General features: G+C 38.8%; 1 long non-coding RNA gene across 3 annotated transcripts in view; it reads right to left on the reverse strand.

Annotated features, from left to right (window-relative positions):
- LOC141749984 (uncharacterized) overlaps positions 1-20,195 on the reverse strand; it is a 78,560-nt gene that overhangs the window by 18,713 nt on the left and 39,652 nt on the right. For all 3 annotated transcript variants that reach the window (XR_012589540.1, XR_012589538.1, XR_012589539.1), the window contains 2 exons: positions 7,297-7,436; positions 4,920-5,002 (listed from right to left, as the gene is read on the reverse strand). This is a non-coding gene — a long non-coding RNA (uncharacterized LOC141749984). The remainder of the gene's footprint in view (positions 1-4,919; positions 5,003-7,296; positions 7,437-20,195) is intronic.

Raw genomic sequence — 20,195 nt, forward strand, 5'->3', positions numbered from 1 at the left:
AAAAAGTCATAGCTCTCCTAAAGCCAGTGCTTCTGCAGTTGACTCCTGTTGAGGAAATGCATAAGATTCTGAGCATCTTCCACACACAGGGAGTAGCTACCTATATGGAGTCCAAAAGGCATGCAGTCCTGACGCTTTCCTCTGAACAGGAAAACCATTTCTCTGAAGCCTGTACTAAATGAATCAGACAAATTCAGATCTATTAGGAAGAGCTCATATTTCAAAATGTGGCCATGTGCTTTTTTTGAAATGTATGAATTCAGCATAATTTTATGTTGTAATGATTTAATTATTTCTATTCCAGAATTTTTTCTTCAAAAATAAAAAAAAATGTTTTAAAAGTTGCTGTAACAGAAAGACGGTCCCTTTCCAGAGACTCAGTGGTAATGCTCATCTGGTCACTGGGTCAACTTTTCTTCTGGCAAGTTAGAAGTTTTTGCATTAGTCAAAGATCTAGGGAAGTAGAGCAGGGAAGAACAGCGGAGTGGTGATACTGTTCAGAATGTCAATGACTGAGCAACAATGTGGGTGGATCATCTGGCAGAAATTCCAGTAAGGCTGCAGCTGGCCTGCCGAGCGGGCTGGGACTGTGAGCCTCCTGCCCCCAGAACAAGGTCTAGGCCTACCAGCAGCAACATGGCTCCAAGAAGAACATCTGCAAGACTCTTGTATTGCCAGGGGGAAGCTGTCCAAGTCACTAGAGAAGCCACAGAAGGAACAAGGTGAAATACCTAGAAATGGGAAGTCTTGATCCAATGGCTAGAAAGACCATTTAGGAATCTGTTGTCACTAGAAAATGTTGCTGTTTTATGAGAGGAGGCAAAGTCTGGGATGCTCCATGGACCAACGCTCAGATGTTGTGCTTAGAAGTGCCTGAAAACCACTGTTGGTGTTAGCTGTGCTTGCTTACCTGAGTATGTGATTTTTCCCTCTGACGTTCAGAATTTGACAGTGTTGGGAGTATTATGGACAGCGTGTGTTGTGGATCACACCCAGCCAGGGGGCTGTAAATGCAGACGGATGCATTTGGGCATTGGTCACAGTAAATGGGTATTCAAATTGAAGGAGGGTAGATTTAGATTGGATATTAGGAAGAAACTCTTTACTGTGAGGGTGGTGAGACACTGGAACAGGTTGCCCAGAGAAGCTGTGGATGCCCCATCCCTGGAAGTGTTCAAGGCCAGGTTGGATGAGGCTTTGAGCAGCCTGGTCTAGTGGGAGGTGTCCCTGCCCAGGGCAGGGGGTTGGAACTAGATGGTCTTTAACGTCCCTTCCAACCCGAACCATTCTATGATCCTATGATTCCTTATTTGATATTCATATGACCTATATTTTTAAAAGGATGAAAAGAAACACAGGTGATTCACAGAGCCACACAAAGATTTCCTCTCGGGGCTTCCTGTGAGCACAGTGACAGGAGCCTGTGTCCTGGAGCACTTTTTGGGGGAAGAGTCACAGTCCTCAATTAATTGTGAAATGTTCATAGCAGTCAGCCCTCCACCGCCCACCTTGTATGGTTCCAGGTGTGTCATGGGTGGCTCCTGAGGTGGAAGGGTAAATTTGAGATTTGGTATTACCCATTCTGCTTCTGACACTTGAACTGGCTTAATATCACTGCCTACAGTGGATTGCAATCGTGCACGCCCAGCCTCAGGCACTGAGTTCAGGCCGCTTTTCCTGAGGGGATAGAAGTATCTTTCACCATGAAGAAGCCTGACACCTAGACTGTTCACACCCATGATTCTGCTAGAGAAGGCCTGCAGGAGGGTGTCACAGCGTATCGAATGCTCTCTGTTCTCCAGGAATAGCTAGTGTGAACCAAACAGCTCTGGTGTCCTACATGCTGTGCCAGTGAATATGATCTTCCTGCCTATCCTCAGGAACCACTTAGGGGGACGGTTGTGCTACATGAAGTACTAAGCACAAAACTTGTGTCCAGATTTTGCACTTCAAGCAGTACCTTCATGAACTAAAAATCCCCGTGTTTTCTCTGGAGAACCTGAGCTCATCCAGAAGTGATTTCCACTCTTACTGCTTTTGTGACCACAGTTACATCTAAGTTTTGACTTCTAGTCCATGTGTTATTATTTTAATGTAGAATTTATTGAAATTCAGCTGTGGTTACTCCCAAAGGGATACTATTTTTTTTTTTCTGTCTACCTTTCACACGTGTTGCCAAAGGGAAATTAAGAGTGCTCAGTATAGGGAGCACAGACAGAAAACCTATGGCACATGTGTAAGAGCTTACTCTAGGAGACTACAGTGGTTCGTTTTAGCTTCTGTGAACATATGAAGCTATTACTTACCATTGTAGTACTTGGTAAGACATCCTTATATTTTCTCTCATTAGCTGTTTTTCAATAAATATCAATGGTCTCATGATGGATGTTACCTTCCCTCCCCTCCGAAGAATTAACCATTAGATTTTTCAGTTTCAGTACAAAAGTCAGGGAAGAGAAAAAGCATACTGTTATGGCTATATTAAAATACTTTTACAGCTGTTTACTTGAGAAGATTTATAGTTTGGGTCTTAGAACAGTCACTTTAAACAGGGCTGGAGGGCAGCTCTGCTGCCGAAGCTCTGCCTATCATGTATAGCATTCCCCAATCTGGGTAAGTTTAAACAAAAAAGAAATCACATGTGTATGTGTTTCAAAGACGTGTTAGCCACATTGACTTTGTTAGAGATTATCAGAGTCTAGAATTTTTATTTTTTTTTAGTTTTCTTTGCACATGGGACACTCTGCTGCTCAGAGATTAGAGCACAGGCCTTCCTGATAGTGGTTGCCTCTGGCTGCAAGCATCCTTCTGCTCTGGATAACAGAACTGGGAAGAGGGTGTATGTCTCCATTATGTACTCATCCTTCCCCCTGGCAGGACTTGAGCAACAGGGAGGAAAAGAAAGAAGACGTTCCTCATTTTGCAATGTTCGACTTCAACTTATACAAAGATGCAAGCAAAAGATGACATTTAAAGTAAGAAACACTGGAAAGGCTTAAAGTTATGAGAAGGTAAGCTATCACCATTCCTTCTTTTTGTTTTTGTCTTTTACCGGAAAGCAGTAGCAAAGTGCTTCTTGGTTGGTGATATTGCTCATCAATCGCTATTGAAAGTCTGATCAGGTGGTGAAGATACCCTTCAGCCTGCAAGAAGGATTACAGTGACAATGACTGCTTTTGGGACACAAAGTAAAATTAACTTCTAGGTTATCCCCGTCAAGGACCATTAAGTCCTGAACTATGAGGGACACTGTGAACAAGTCATATTTTAACCTCCCGTGAGCACAAAAGCAGCAGGTTCTTCTCCTCCCCCCAACAAATCTGACCTTCGCTGATATTTATGGGAAAATGAAAAAATAAAAGAAGGCTGTAGCCCTGCCAAACTCTGATGATGTGACTCATTTTAATTACTGGTATTTGGGAATTAAATGGCCTGAGTTTCATTCGGTAGTTTGTTTCAGGAAGAATGATTTAAGCAAGCTCCAGAGTTGCAGCACCTTTTACAGCAGGTGTGAAGCAAGGCATTCATTTTTCTTTTAGCAGTGTCCTTGTAAGCATAATAACAATTAGGAAGCTAGGTCTTCATATCAGAATCTCCTGTGTGCTCTGACATTACCTTCTTGGGCTATTTCATCACTTCTCATTTTCTCAACAAGTTTATCAAGTACCAGTTTCAGTAAAATGACATTGAACAACATTAGACGCACATGATTTCTCTAAAGGCAAAACATGTAAGAGACATAGACAGCTAGAACACATGCACTGTTAATGTAAGCTTTTTAATTAACTGAACTTCTTTCCCTTTGAATGCTTTCCCTTTATCAGCTTCGTTAAACCAGAATATCCACTACACCAAAATAGGAATTTTTCATTCTATGTATAGAAGAGCTGAGGAAACAAGAGTTGTCTTATGAGAGCAGTGGTGGGTTTCTTGCTATTGTTATTGCTTTTTTTTACATAGTTTTCTTCAAACATATGGAAAAAGAGAAAGAAAGGAACAGAGGAATATACAGTAGCAATAGTAACACAACCAACTAATTCTTACAGAAGTCACAATACATTTGTTCTTTTTAAAGCTAATCTGCCTATATTTTAAGAGTGACTTTTCATACATCTAGCCTGTCATTAAAATAGCACAAATCAGCTTCAAAAGATACATGAGTTTGCAGTGCTATCTCAAAGAGAGATGATGGACTCTCTTGGAGAGAATTTTCCAGTAGTTTTTACTGTTTCTTATAATTCTTTTGCAGAAATATAAATTCACACTTTCAAGAATATAAGAAAATGAGGCACAGCTTTCAGATTTAGGGTGGGGAGGAGGGTGTTAAATGATAATTAGCTTGTGATTCTTATGTTTATTAAGGATGCTGGAATTATTTTGAATATTTTAAATACATTTAGACTATAATTTACACTGATGTTTTCAAATATGATGGTAATGATTTCTACTATTTTTATTACTGAGGAAATTGCACCAATTCAGATTGTTAAACACATCTTGTTGTCAGCTTTTGAAACTGTATTCTGTACATCATCCAACAACAGTAGGGGATAATCAAGGTATTTCTAACTGTTTGTTTTGTAAACTATGCTTTCAAAATGATAGGAGAAGTGAAATGTGTACTTTTTATTAAAAGTCATGCTTTCCTCATTGCATATCAGACTGAAGGACAAGACCAAAGGACTGAAGCACATTTTTAGACTGTTCACTAAAAAAGCTTCTTAAAAAGAAACAAACAACAAATCAGATTTATGAATACAAACAATGAAGAAATAATGAGAATCTTTAGATATGAGACAGAAGTGAATGTATATGTCTGACGTGTGTTGTTATTTCATTTTAGGAATCTGCTAATGTGAAAAGAACAGCATATATCGCAACAACAAAGAATATATATTTTGATATGACTCTGTACATACAGGTTTTGCAAAATAAACTCATTTCCTCATTTTCCTGCATCCTCATTTCCATGAGAACAGGAGGTGAAAAAATGTCATACAACCTAAAAAACAGGGAAAGAATTACAAATGGGCTTTGTAAAGAGAGGTAATGAAATAATTTCAGGGAGACATCATTGTAATATATTAGTCTGTATGTTCCTAAGCTTACACCTGAAGACTAATTAGGAATTATTTATGAAATGAAAGATTTTATGGAAAATCAAACACATTTTACTGACAATACATAATTATCTCATTATAAAGAAGGACCTTTCATCCTCAGTTCCATACAGATTAAAACTTATTTTCTTTAAATGTTCTTCAATACTCTTGCACCATTTCAAGTTTAATTCTAAAGAAGAGTTTATGAGGGTCATGCTGGCTAAGTAGAAGCCGTGGAATAGTACACATTGCACATGAGTCCAGCAAACTGCAGAATCCTGAAGCATCTCCCTTCAAAATAATTTTTGTTCACAAGTTTTAAAAATATTTTAAGCAATATATTGCCAATAGTGGCTGTCTGAGATACGTACTCCCTTCCCTGGCGTTTCTTCATAGTAAGGTCTGAGGAACTGGAGTTGTACTTTTGAGCAACAGCAGCTCAAGACAGGATTTGAAATGGAAATACATGGCTAACAGTTTCTAACAGAGCAAAGATCTCTACTTCTCTGTAGAATGGTTATTTGCACTGTTATCACTATATTCACATTTCCATTCCTGCATTTTTGGAGGGCTGATATTTTCCTGGTGTACAGTACGAATTTTTGGGAAGGTTAGCAGATAAGCACAGAGGAATACACCAACAAAATGAGGTGAGTCTGTTATATGGTAGATCTTATGTTGGGTTGATGGCTCTCGAGTCTCAGCGAGCACCTGGTCTGCTCCCCATCACTACTGGGCTTTGGAAAAAAAACCCCAGAGGGCATTATTTGATAATCCCTTGGGATGGAAACTGATTAAGTAGGAGCATAATTTCCTTTATACAAAGGGTAGCTTAATCATAGTTCTGGTGACTCTACTTTGACAGCTACATCCTCCATTGATTCGTATTTTACCTGTATTCTTTGGCAGAAAGAATTTGATAATCAATTTTGAGTTGAGTCTATAGTTCGGAAAAAGAGTACTGAGCTAGGTCTGATGACTTTGTTCAGCTAGAGATTCATTAGTGTCAGGGGTCTTGTGATGCACATACCTGTCCTCTAAAGCTGTAACTCTGCTCTCAAATTGAATAACCGCATAATTCATTAAAAGCCACTAATACAAGTATCAATGGAGATTATTTCTCCTTTGGTGACATATGAATTAAGGTATTCTATTAAAAATCATGCCACCGTGTTTCCTAGCACTGGGAATGTCAAAAGACTGATAAATTTCGCTTTTTCCACATTTTCTGTTGACTTTTGAAAAATACCTAATTCAGTTCTTGCAATGCAAACTGCATCAGGAAGAAAAGGTAGGGAAGAGGACCAGCCTGTGTTTATTGACATAGTGCTGTGATGAGATATAGCCTGTCAATCTTAGGTGCATACTTATATGGCCATTCTGATGACATGCACATGAAAAGAATGATTTTTCACATGAGGTAATCACCTTGAATTATTCAAAGTGCAAGTTCTTCCTTCCGTATCTATCATATATTACTGCTGGGTCAGATAAGTCAGTGTTAGATGGTGGTGACATATTTCAGTCCAAAGTGGGCTTTTAAAGATGAATTATAAACCCCTAAAAATAAAATAGGAGTTTATCATGGGACCTTCAACTACAGAAGCACTAGTAAGCATAATTAATACTGAGCTCAAGAATGGGCAATCTGCTGCAGTCCTCCACTGGAGAAGGAACGTTACGTGAATTAGAATGCCTCATGTAATGAAGAGAAAGAGATCTATTATTACTATAAACTCTTTCTGGTTCCATTATCTTCACCTCCAAATCTGTACCAACTACCACAGTGGTATCTATGGAAGGAATATGATAATTGCCTCAGGAATTCTGAAATAAGTACAATCTGTGCTAAAGCTACAATATGTAGTGAGATACCAGCCTTTAGTTAACGTTCAAAAAAGATACAAGCACCAGAAATTAATGAAAGGTTAACATCAAGGATGAAACTGGGATAATTCTACCTGTGGTATAGCTTTATGGAGGGATAAAATTGGACTGGCCTTGCCACTCAAGCTACAAGGACTCTGATTAGACAAGCTGAGAGCAGGTAACAGGAGAAGTGCTCTTAAGATCAGGCTGAATCATAGCTCTTTGGAAAAAGCACTTTTAACAATGAAGAACTCTGTACAGCAGGATTTATAAAAGAGAAGCATCTTTTGTTTGGCAACATTGAAACACTGAATGTCAAACCTACCTTGAGCCTCATCCATGGATTCCTGAATAGTGGATTCCAGTCATACTTGACCCATCAAAACACAGCTCTCAGTTTTTCACACACCTTGCATTATTCTTGTATTCGTATGTATAGTTCTATGTGCACCATCACATATATTTCTAAATAAAGAGAAGCACAGATAAAGTTTACTGACTATTGTATTTAAGCCAACTGTAGATCTTTATTACCGTTCACAAATATCAGCACAGGCTATCTGAAATATCTGGCTAAAATGTTGGTAATTTTTCTTTGGAAAACAGCATGCGCAAAATAAGAAATATATATTTTTTAACACGGCTACATCTTTTTCCTCTTTTCTTCTAAGTTGTCTCTAAAAATTAAGCACAGGGAGAAGGAAAAGTGAATCTTACTATTTGGAAAAAAATGATAATACAAAAAATGTTTTCATTCTTTTTTAAAAAGATCCCCACCAGCCTCGTCTTGCCTCTTCTGTAATCTCCGCTTTACATGGAGCATGTGATCTAGCTGTCCCTCACTTCCATGTATTTTTTATTTTAAGTTGTTGCGTGAAAGGGGCCAAGCAGTTTTGGCAGAAGATAAACCCCCTTGCATTCTAACACTCCTCACCGAGGTGGGAGGCTAGGTGCGGCTAGGTTTAAATTCTGAGTGATGCCCAATTGACCACTATTAGTCCAATTGCGTTTAATATGTATTAAATTATTACGATTTGGATACACTAATAGTGGAATGCACCTTCAGTCTAGTCGTGCTCCTGAACTAGCACGGCCTCTCTCGAGTCTTTGGTTGCGTTCAGTGAGAAACCAAGAAGACTAGCTACTTAAACAGTGCAGTTTATTTAAACAACAGATATATAGGTTCTTAGGTTTGCCGGTGATAAATACACTGTCTGCAAAGCACGTGCAGATAAAGATATTGTTAAGTATACAAAACACGCAACAAAGTTATAAACAGTACAGCCTGGCTATAAATGTAGGAAAGAGATTCTCTAGAGAAATTTCTAAGTTTCCCGAGGAAGGTGTCCAAAGGCGTCCCTATGGGGGGGAAGAGAGACTCAGCCCATCGGCTGATCTTGGAAGTCAGTGATGGAGTTCTTTGCGATGGTGTCTTCCCTGGGTATCCCCCCTCTCTCGGGCTATTTTTATACTATTTGTTCAAGGTGGAGTTTGAGTGACTTTAGTCATACATACTTTTATTATGATTGGTGTAAAACTCTCTCGCTTCACAATTAAAGGTATAGTTTACGAGAAGTTCAGGGCGCAGACTCAAGAAGGAGTGGTCGCACCTTGAAGGCGAGTAGCCTTCGGGATGGAGGTGTGTTTTGGTATGATAATGACATTATAATGAGCAAAGTTTGCACAAAGGACAGCATTTCATCAAAATTTGACAAAATGTTGGCTCTGAGTATTGAGCAGGCAGCTAATTGGCAGCTTATCTGTTTCACGGTATCATCCCATTCCCATATCTGCCATACATCATAAGGTAAAGCTGCGGAATAATTGCATCCCGTCCCGTACCTCATGTAGCTTCACAAGCATCCTTATCGGGGAAACACAGGTGTTGTATTCTTCATGCCAGCTGTGGCTGTTTTCTACCTCAGAAGCCTCTTGATTTTATACTTTTCCTTAATGTGTGAACAATGCTGTACTTTTGTATTTTTAGCCAACTTAGTAATTACTCCACATAAGTGTCCTTCATTCTTGTTTTTTTTTTCCTCATTTATGCTTTCCTTGGCCACAAAACACCAGGATTGTCTCCACTGCACCATATAAAATATATAGCTTGTTTTGTGTGTATTTTTTTTGCTGCAGTTGATAGCTATGAGTACTAACTTTTTAAGTACAACTTGTTTTGCTATACTCTTGTAGTAGGGAAGATGCAAGGTTTACAGGAGAGAGATATCTTTTACTAGAAAAGCTGGAAAAAGTGTATGTATTTTCAAAAATAAAATTCTCAAATGTAACCTAATCGCAGAAAATTTCCTTAGATCATTACAGCTGCAGCAACATTACAACTGCAAAATTGCAAACATGGAAGTACAAGAATATGCATAAAGGACAAAGAATCTGAATCAAGTATCATATTTCTGAAGGACATATTTCATATTTATGTTATACTTATTTTTCCAGACATCCCAGTTGGTTTTAGTTAAAAAATTTCCTTTAGTACTTATAGTATGCCTTGCTTTTATCCATTGCGTCTGCATCAATTCTACTACTTTTTTAATATAGCCTTTACTTTAACTGATCTTAATTTCATTGTTCCTCATTTTCTATATTTTATATCTCTTACTATACCAGTAACTTTGTAATGTGTTATAGCTATTTCACCTTTCTAAAGCATCTACATTTTTTTTTCCTCTTTTTTTAAGCCACCCAGCGCTTGAATGTATAAAAGCTGAAGCTTGAATTTTGGTACAGTTTAGTACAGTGCCCTTTTATCAGAAAAGCATAACATAGCTATAGGCTTATGCAACTGTATTATTGCTGTAATAATTTCTATTTGTCCACAAAAACACTGAAATCTCTGCAATCCCTGGAAAAGGCTGAATGCCAAAGGGTGATTTTGAACATTTAAACACTTTGAAATGTTTAAAAGCTCCATTTAGCAGTATTGCTCACCTTGCACCTTGGCACCTTGGAGAAGAGGGACTTGGGTCAGAATGATCTTATTTTAGATCTATTATTACCTCCTAAAATGTCTTAAAAGTTCAATTTAAAAAAAAAAAAAAGAACCTCAAGCATTATTATTCTGCTTGTGGTTTATTGTGTTAGGATGCCCTATTGCAGGCCTTGGAAACAAACAAGGAAGAAAAGACAGATGCATGTTTGGTTCTATCTGCCATTTCATGTCAAAGTGAACTAACCCCATGAAAAGCAGTAATTTCTCGTCTCTGCAGATAACATGATCACTGAAATCTCAGCCAGTGCAAAACTTCGGTACTGGCCAGAAATTTCATCTGTCTTTGGAGTTTTAATAAGACTGTCACCAAGTCCCTAGAACTGCCACTCTGCAACACCTCTGTTGTTAACATCAGCAGCAAATTGAGTTTGTTCAAAGCCTACTGAAGATATCACACTGAGAGAGGTGCTGCCCCAGGTGCTCCATCACAAGACAGTTCAGCCAAAAACTGTTCTGTTTCCTGAACAGGTTCTATAAATCTCTTCTACTGGACAAAATGTCTTTTTACCTGTTTTTAAGAACTGTTTAAGTCTGTGTTGGTCAATAAGAACATTTATTAAATTGCTGCACTGGAAACTTAAAAAATCTCTTCTCCTTGATGAGATACATGAAGCAATTGCTCATACCCCGTTACTGTTGGTCAGACGAGATCTGCAGGAGTGACCCTGTGAACTGCAGTAGCAGCTACACCAGCTCAGTTGCCTCTACGAAACAACAGACATTACTTCTCAGGCCACCACGTCCTTCTCAGAGGCAGTACAAAAATGTAGGGAACAAAAACACTTACAGAATGAAGGAATGCTACCAGAACAGGAATACAATACATGAGAAGACAAGCTCCTAGGATGGGAAGGGGGACTGCCTAAACATGAGACCAGGAAGCACATCCAATTTGGCAGGGATAGGGTAGGGGCTTGAAGTGAATTCTTATGATAGAGGGGAGATAGGGGCTTTTAACCTGGCCATCTCAGAGGTTGTGGATCTCTGTCCTTGGAGACACAGTTTGTCTTTAAAGACCCAACTGTACAAAGCCCTGAAAAACCTGGTCTGAACTCAGTGTTGAACCTAATTTGAGCAGGAGATTGGACTAGAGGTGTCTCAAGGCTCCTTCCAAAATGAATGTTGCTGTAAGTCAATGACAGCTGTACGCGTGCAGGTCTGCAGTGGGAGTGCTGTAGCAGCAATAGGCCAGGGCAGGCTGGACTGCCTGTGTGGATTAATCTGTTAAAGCAAATGGAGTCCTACCCTTACCACAATTATCCAGATGGTAGTGAGACTGCCTACACGGTTAGAAAGGAGACTGTTGTGGCACAGGAAACTGAGTATTCAACATGTGCTATATGTATGCAAGGCATTTGACCTATAGAAGCAACAGAATACACAATTTTCCACTTAGGAACACACATTTAATATCACCTGGGATCTTGGAGGGGTTCTGCCCTTTGCTTCCTGTCTCTCTGGTGCCTGAGTTTGAGAGATGCTGGACTGACAGACCACCCTCTGCACCTCTGATGCAGCCAATGAACTTATGTATGTTATTACTCTACAGACCCAGCTGTGGACCATTTTCCTATTATCTACTGCTTTTCCCAACATTTTTGTGCCGAAGCTACTGGCGCTCTTTTATTTGATGTCATGTTTATATTTCTTGACACATTTGTCAACTTCTGGCTACTGTTCCATTTTCTCCACCTAACCCATTCTCTCCTCCACCAACCGATGTGTTAGTTAGTATTTACGTGAGTTGTATATTTTCCCCCTTCTAAATATTTTTGTTATTTTGAATCAGTTAAAGTTTGTTTAGCTTTCTTTCAAGGATTTCCTCTTTTCCTTTCACCTTTTCTCAGTAATTTTTCAATCACATCAGACTGACACAAAGCCAGTTACAAGTAAGGGTTACAAATGTAAGAAAGCTGTTTAACTTGCCACCCTTCTGAAAGCATATCACCACCTGTGAGAACATATTGTGGGGACCATATATGGCTGCAATACTGCTTAAATTTTATCGTATTGCAGGTAAGATACTGTAGACCACAGCCTTGACTAGAACATTCATAATGAAATGTGACGGAGGAGATGGAGAACCCTGTCATCCTTGTATTCTATATTACACATTGTCATCCTGTCAAGTCAAATCTAATATAAATGAATCACATTAATCAGAAAATGTGAATTTCTATTTGACAAGCTAAAGGAGCATAACATCTTCAATTAGACCGGCTACCTAAAATTAGCTACTGACACAAGCAAGTATACATGGTCAATTTGCCTGCCTGAAACTGAAAATCGAGTAAGACATATTAGATAATAGATAGCCCCAGAGGGAATGCAAAGCTGTAACTCATCCAACAGGCCATGCTGACGTCACATGAAACCAAAATTAATTCCTCTATACATTCAGTTTGGGGTCATATGTTGGTGCATGATTTATAGTACATATTTTAACCTTAAATGCTTCAGGCTCTGTTCATCAATAATTCAGTTCTTTGGTTAGAAAAGATGCTAGAAGGTGAGCTCCATCTTGCAGGTGTATTCTTAAATCTTGTGCTGCTCTAGGATCCCAACTATGGAAAAATGATAACAGGCTGGATAGGCATTCTATTTATGCAGTTCAGTGCACAGTAGAAACATATTTTCCACAAGTTTATTAGGGTGAAATAAATGGAGAAAAGAGAAATAGGGGGAATACACTGCAGATATACATGAGCAAGGGCATAAGAGGCTTGAATGCAGAAGATAAGGAAGAATGGTTTCTAGATGCACTCACCCCGAAGCTGAGGCTAGAAATTGTGGACAACCTCACAAAGCAGGGTGCTAGCTCATGATCAGATGATCGCCCTGTGGCTGCCAAGTATTCTTCAGACCCCTGTCCTTGGGGAGCTGTGGGTATCTGTTCCCTTTTCAAATGGACAACACAAGACCAGTTCTCGGCACCTCTGTGCTCCACAGGTATCAACGTTTAGACTGTCATTAGCTAATTACTGACTTAGAGGTGTGTAAATCAACTTCTCAAGGCTAAGTTAGCTCTTACTATCAGTGTGGCAGAAAGAAATTAAACATACACTAGACTCTTAGCAAAGATTATCAGATATTTCTAACCTACATTCAGAGGATAGATTAATTGCTTTTCTTACCACTTGCCTGCTGAATCTTCAGAAACTAAATGTGTATAAGGCTAAAAATCTCTAACATTTCCAGGTTGATAATAATTATAGAAATAATAATTATAGAAATAATAAATATAAATTAAAAACCAAATAATAGTCCTGTACTTGCAACATCAACTTGCTTTACACTTATGCAGCCATGGCTGTGTCTGATGGACACAGAGAGCTCTGTACCACAGCTAAATAAATATCTGCCCTCTCCCTTTTCCAGTTCTCTTTCTTGTCAGGCTTCTTTTCCCTCTCCTTCATGTATTCCTGGTGGCTCACTGTTTTTCACATATTTCTTCTCTTTCTTTCTGAGAGTAAATTCCTACAAGCTGTGACAATCACTTTGATCCAATATAGGCTACTTCCATTTCCAGTAACAGCTCAAACTCCTTGATTAACCTAAACCTCAGTTAGTCTGGCAGCTTAATCACTGCTAGAGAAATCCACTTCCAATAGAGAAGAATAAGCAGAATAAAGATGTATAGATTTTGAGCCCTTAAGGGACTACAATGATCATGTAGTTTGACCTGCTGCACAATGTAAAACATCACCTACTGATTGCTGCATCAGGTTCCTCACCAAGCTTCAAATCCCTCACTGTAGTCATGTGTTATAGAGTGAAGAGTTTTCTCTCTAGTTAGCTTTTCTAGTATGCCAACAGCTCTTCTCGTTGTGTGAATAGCTACTCATCTGCACTTTAACAGGGAGTTTGATAAATATCAGAACTTGTCCTGTGAATAATACATTAGGAAAAAAGAATGGCCACAGGCAAAGATTAAATACTTTGGGCATAAGGTGGGCAGGCAAAACATTGTTTTCCTTATTGTAATTGGACAAGGAAAACAGATGAATCAAGAGACCGAAGTTCAATACAAGCTGAGACAGTACATGTGTAGATGACCATGCCCTTTCAAATGTCTGTCTGCATCTACCATTTGACAGAAATGCAAGAATTTTGGTCGTGTAACATGGCAGAGGACAACAGGAAGCAACTTCAGACGCCAGAAATAACTCATTAAGCTGCCTCTGTCCACTCCAATACAACGTTGAAGGGAAACTTGGAGAACAGAGTATCAGTCCAGTTGTATGACAGAGGAGTTCTTCTCCATCCTGCAGGCCAGTTTGAAGAACTGCTTCAGGGTTCAGGCCCATGAATGACTTACAGTAGCCCACCATGAAATTTTCCAGATTAAGTTTATCACGCTTATCCTAGGACATCAGTCTAGGATAGGATGAATGATGACAAAGGTGCCTCTCTCTCTGCACTGAATGGCGCCTAAATTACTTTGATTAAATCTGCCTTTTATTTGAGATGAATTCCACTTCATGCTCACATGAGGTGTGAGCTCATCCCTGTTGTAGTTCTCAATTTAAGTATCAGAGATTTGCCCTGAATAAAGGAAGGGTATCATGCAGTTACATTAACCCAGATGATGAGCAGTAATATAATAGGAAGCTACAATCTGACTGTCAGATCCTTACCAAATGGAGTTCTTACAACCCTTTGAGAAGAATTTGGACTTTTGTCTGCCGTGTCATCTTTTCTTTGAGAGCAGCAGTTCTTTATAGATAACACTTTCTGCCATAATTCGTTTGAGCAGTGTACTAGCAAAACAGATAATGAAGAGCTTCAAAACTGTACTTGTGATCTAAACCCATAAGACCTCTAATAACAATATCATTTATCCTTTTCTTGGCAGGGATATGCAGTATCTTTGGAAAGTTGCAGAAAATCCCACAACTTGGACGCAGCTTGGATCCCATAGTTAAATCATTCAGTGGGGTTCAGGGGAGACTGAAAATCTCACTGGAAAGTTTGCTTTAATATTTAATATTTTTTTCATGTACTTTACTGAGGAAAAAAAGATTAATTAACATTAATTGCACACGTAAAAAGGAGAGCTATCATTTTCCATTTCAGTATCTTTACAGTTTTTAATCAAATCCCTCTAGCATCTTCTGTCAGTTTTGCTTATGGTTTTTAACAAGTTAATTGAAGACAGAAACAAGCTTAAACAATTTTTTTACTCCTTTAGACTTTCTCTTTTGTACTTTCTTCTCTCTGTATCTCTCATAAATATATAATTGTGGGTTGTCGGGACAACCCTCGTTATCAATACAGGTTGGGGGATGATGTGATAGACAGCAGCCCTGTGGAAAAGGACTTGGGGATACTGGTGGATGAAAAGCTGGACATGAGCCAACAATGGCACTTGCAGCCCAGGAGGCCAGTCGCATCCTGGGCTGCATCAAAAGAACCATGACCAGCAGATCCAGAGAGGTGATTCTCTCCCTCTACTCTGCTCTCCTGAGACCCCCGCCCTGTAGTACTGTGTCCAGCTCTGGAGCCCTCAGCACAAGAAGGACCTGTTGGAGCGAGTCCAGAGGATGACCATGAGGATGACCCGAGGGCTGGAGCACCTCTCCTATGAAGACAGGCTGAGACAGTTGGGGTTGTTCAGCCTGGAGAAGAGAAGGCTCCAGGGAGACCTTATAGCAGCCTTCCAGTACCTGACGGGGTCCTACAGGAAAGCTGGGGAGGGGCTGTTTGCAAGGGCATGTAGCGATAGGACGAGGGGCAATGGTGTTAAATGAGAGCAGGGTAGGTTTAGATGAGACATTAGGAAGAAGCCCTTTCCAATGAGGGTGGTGAAACACTGGAACAGGTTGCCCAGAGAGGTGGTGGAGGCCCCATCCCTGGAGACATTCAAGGCCAGCTTGATGAGGCTCTGAGCAACCTCATCTAGTTGAAGATGTTGCTGCTTACTGCAGGGGGGTTGGACTAGATGGCCTTTAAAGGTCTCTTCCAACCCAACACATTCTATGATTCTATGATAATACCATTATTACTTCTTATTTCTAGTGCCTCCTTGGCTGACTGCTCCTCTCTTAGTTTCACTGAAGTTACAAGAAACCCTATGTGACATTGCTAGAAAAACAACATAATTTATTTGAACTACTTGTGAGTGATGCCGTTTACTTCTGAGCTATATAGCAGCTCACTTGAAGAGCAGACTGTTCAGGAGTTCACTGTTGTACTCCATTCTACTACAAAAAATCAGTTCTGGCCAAAAGTCTGGGATATTGTCCAGAATCTTAATTACCTGCATTGTTAGCAACTAATAGGGATTTCTACTGTTTTTATATTAATTTCTATAAGTAGCAGAAGAACTTTGTCATGCCTGTTTTCTGACTGACAATGTAATAGCCAGCTGTAAACATTTGCAATTCTATGCTGTTTGCATCTGTCAAATGATTGCACCTAATTGCATTTACATACTTTTCTGAAAATGGGATAATATGTATGTCAACGTAAACAGGACGCTTTACAAGTTTTCTTGCACTCTTCATAACAGCCATTTTATCTTTCATTAAAATAAACCAGACATAATTGTTGTTGTAATATGTTCCTACTTTTTATTTTCATATTCCTTAGACTGATAGCGCAATTAAATTTGTATTAAGAAAAGGAACAGTTAACATGAATCAAAGCCAAATGATGCTTGTGGCTCAGTTGTTTGATTGTTATTACACATAGAAAGGAGAGGATACTGTCTACACAATAATTCATGCTATTATTAGCATGGATCATTATAATACACATTCATCACACAATCTTCACAAACTTCATTTACATCAACAAAAAGAATTCCCTATACCAAAGTCAAAATAACATAATCACGACACTGACAACGGTAGTGGTGTAAAGCTATTCTTGTTTTTTTGGCAAGTTGAATTCTCCATGACAGGAAAGTCAAAGATATTCATAAGCTAGCAAACGATGAGAAAATCATAAAGGCTCTTGCAATAGGGATCTTCGTATTTTCAGCACCCTCAGATTTACCCACTTCTGATTCTTCACAGAACTGGCAATAATAAGAAAAAAATGACTATGATGTAAGGTTAATTGCAAATATCTAAAGTGAACATTAAAAAAAAATCAGAAAATATTATTTTGAGAATATAGCTTATCAGTGGTGTCATTTCACGTAGTTGCTAGGGCTACTATGAAGACTGGGTGATGGGTCTGTAGAATATCACACTAAAGAATAAAAAACTCCATAGAATTTCAGCCTCTTATGTGATACAATCTCATCTGTACACAGTGTGGAGGATCTACTACTTCTGCTGAAATCAAGAGGAATCCAAGGCATGAGCACCTTCCCAGATAAAGTCTCCAAGTCTATACCTTGTTTACTTATAAGGAGAAATGGACAGGCCTGCCCTGTTCCAGTCAGCTCCCTACAATTTTAGCTCGTGTTTTAGAAACCTCCCTCTCCTGGAGTCTGTGTGGAAGGATTCCTCTACTATGGATTGCCTAGGTTTCAGAACACTAGGCTTCTGTTGTAGTAAAAAATGAATTTTCCACCGTATTAAGACAGCTGTTAACATTCAACTTTGTCTTCACAAGTATGGGTTTTTACAACCTTGAGAATAAATGCATCAGACTGGAAACAATTAAACATACATTCCTTTAAAATTGGTAATGACTGTACTGCTCAGAAGGAAAAAAAAAAAAGCACTTTAACTGCCTTTATGCCAGTTACGGTTTTGAGAAAAAAATAAATACAAGAAAAATTATATTTACTTGACTAGTATTATCAGGCACTGAGGACAAAGGAAGTTTATAGGCTCATTTGAGGATACGAGAAAGTTTGAAGAATTTGAACTACTATTTCCATGACCAGTTTGTTAGATTCTGAGTGCATGGTATTGTGCCAGTATCTGGTCTGAATGAGAGACAACACAGCTATAAAATATATTAATTGGAGATGTCTGAGTGAGTCAGGAAAATCTCATATTTAAAAAGTACTTTTATCACGATAAACAAAATATCTTTAAGTGCATTGAAACACTATGCTTTCCTTCTCCTTTTTTCTTCTGGAAATTCATCTGGCCTGTATCTCAAATTCCAGGGTTGAAGAAAAAAAAATGTTTGGAGAGGAGAACTCAATATATTCTTTCCCCAGAATTTTCTGATAAGAGTTAATCAGATACAGTCTCTGATTTTAATCAAATAGTTCAAAAGATGAGCCCCAATATTTTCAACAGCCAAAAAAATTTAAATAATTCAAATAAGACATTAAGAAATAAGATTTTAAGTAATTTTATCTCTTACACTTATGCATGACTGTGCCCTAGACTTTAACAGCTGTTTTGTGAGGTTCCCTCACCTAAAGAGAGAAACACCCAAGGAAAGTGCTAGGTAGCCCTCCAGATCAGCAGTTCTTCCTGTTTTCCTGACTGTTTTAATTCCGTTCATATTCTTTTTCACTCCTACCCAATTAAGCAGCCTATGCTTCAATTCCTTTAATTCAAAGGGATTTTCATTACAGCTGTATGCGTCTGAGGATCTTCAATTCTCACACAAACTCTGGAATCCATTGCCATGTCAATAATGTCATGGATTAAATAAAGAAAAACCAAGACTGACAAACCAAAAAGCCAACCAGCAACAGCCATGAATATCAAAATAAACTGTGACACAAACAAAGGAATTGCAAGCCTCTGAGCTGGAGCCCACAGAAAGCTTCAGAGCTCATATGGAACCGAAAAATTAATAAAACTCAGTGGATATTTCAAAAAGGATGATGCACTTTTCATCTAAGACATCCGCGACCTTAATGATGTGACCATTGATTTTATCTTCATTACTGCTGGATCTCTGATTGCAGTGCATAAAACCAGGAAATATTCTGATGGCTAGTTCTTTTCCACAAGTTTCTCTCCTCTGCAGTACTACCCACAACTGTAAAAAGTTTAAACCTCCTCGGCCTCAGTTCCTTGAGTGTACGGTTCCAGCTGTGACCTGTTCATTCATCACCACAGCTTTCCTCTCAGCCTTTACACTTTGGCAATAAATTTTGTTACGCAATTTTTGCCTTTTTTTCAGGAACCTTTTGTACCTATTTAACTAGGCTTACAACAGGGCAAGGGTTGGAGGGCCAAAGCTAAAAGCAGGCATAAAAATCCATCCAAAGTCAGAGGAACCCTAGAACACTGCATAGTGATGAAAGATTACAAAGTGAGCTTCACAGACTGGATGCATCTCAGCCACTGATAATGCAGAAAAGATCCTGTGCCTGTTTGCTGAATAAACATCACATGGAAGTCATAGAAAACCCTGATATGGCTTATGCAAACACGTTTATTTAGTTCACCTTGCCCAGGGATTTTCCACAGTGGGTTTGACAGGAAATAGATTCATTTAATGAGCTTTCCATTCATTTACAATGTGATTATTAAGGGCAAATGAATGTTTCATTTTCTCAGTCTATGTACTTCAGGTAACATACCACAGAATAGCTGTCAGCTCCACTTAGAATATAATCTTTAATTCATAGGAGAACAAATAATGGAGGAGAGGTGTAGGTAACAGGTATAAATTATTTTTGCAACTGACAGTTTTTATGTCTCAGACACTGGAACTTCTCTCTCCTCTTCACCCCCAGAAAACCAATATATTCTTCAGTTTTCTCTTGCTGCCTTTCAGAATAGAGGGCTGCTCAACAATGGTTCTTCACAGGAGAACATTTCTGCATCTGCCCTACTGCTTGCTCAAGCTGTGGTTTCACTTACCTTTAAAATTTCTAATAAAATTTCTGCCACCGCTCATAGGATCTCAGCTACAGGAGGAGAAGCCAAATAATGCTGATTATGATTTTCTCTGCTTTGAGGGAATTCTTGCAAAATATAGAATTGCTGAAGCTCAACTTCTGCTTTCACTTTGATAAAAGCACCAGGTCAGTGATCTTTCCTAATGTCGAGGATATAATTAAAAATCATAAAAAAATTTATTTACCTGAGATTAATGGGATTTTTTTTGGTAGCCATTCTCTTTATTCTCTCCAATGGCTATGAATGTCTATACAAATAATTTTGATGTTGATAGAATTTATTGAGTCTTGCAAAAGCAAAGTAATGAAGTTAAACCACCTCGTTAAAACACATCCTTTCATCTGACCACAACACATGGTTTATCTTAGAAAATAATAATCTACATATAGTCTTATCTCTCCTTACTCAGCCTTCTCATCATACAAGCTATTCTCATCACTTGCT

This window comes from Larus michahellis, chromosome 1 (genome assembly GCF_964199755.1).
Source record: "Larus michahellis chromosome 1, bLarMic1.1, whole genome shotgun sequence".
Taxonomy (NCBI): Eukaryota; Metazoa; Chordata; class Aves; order Charadriiformes; family Laridae; genus Larus; species Larus michahellis.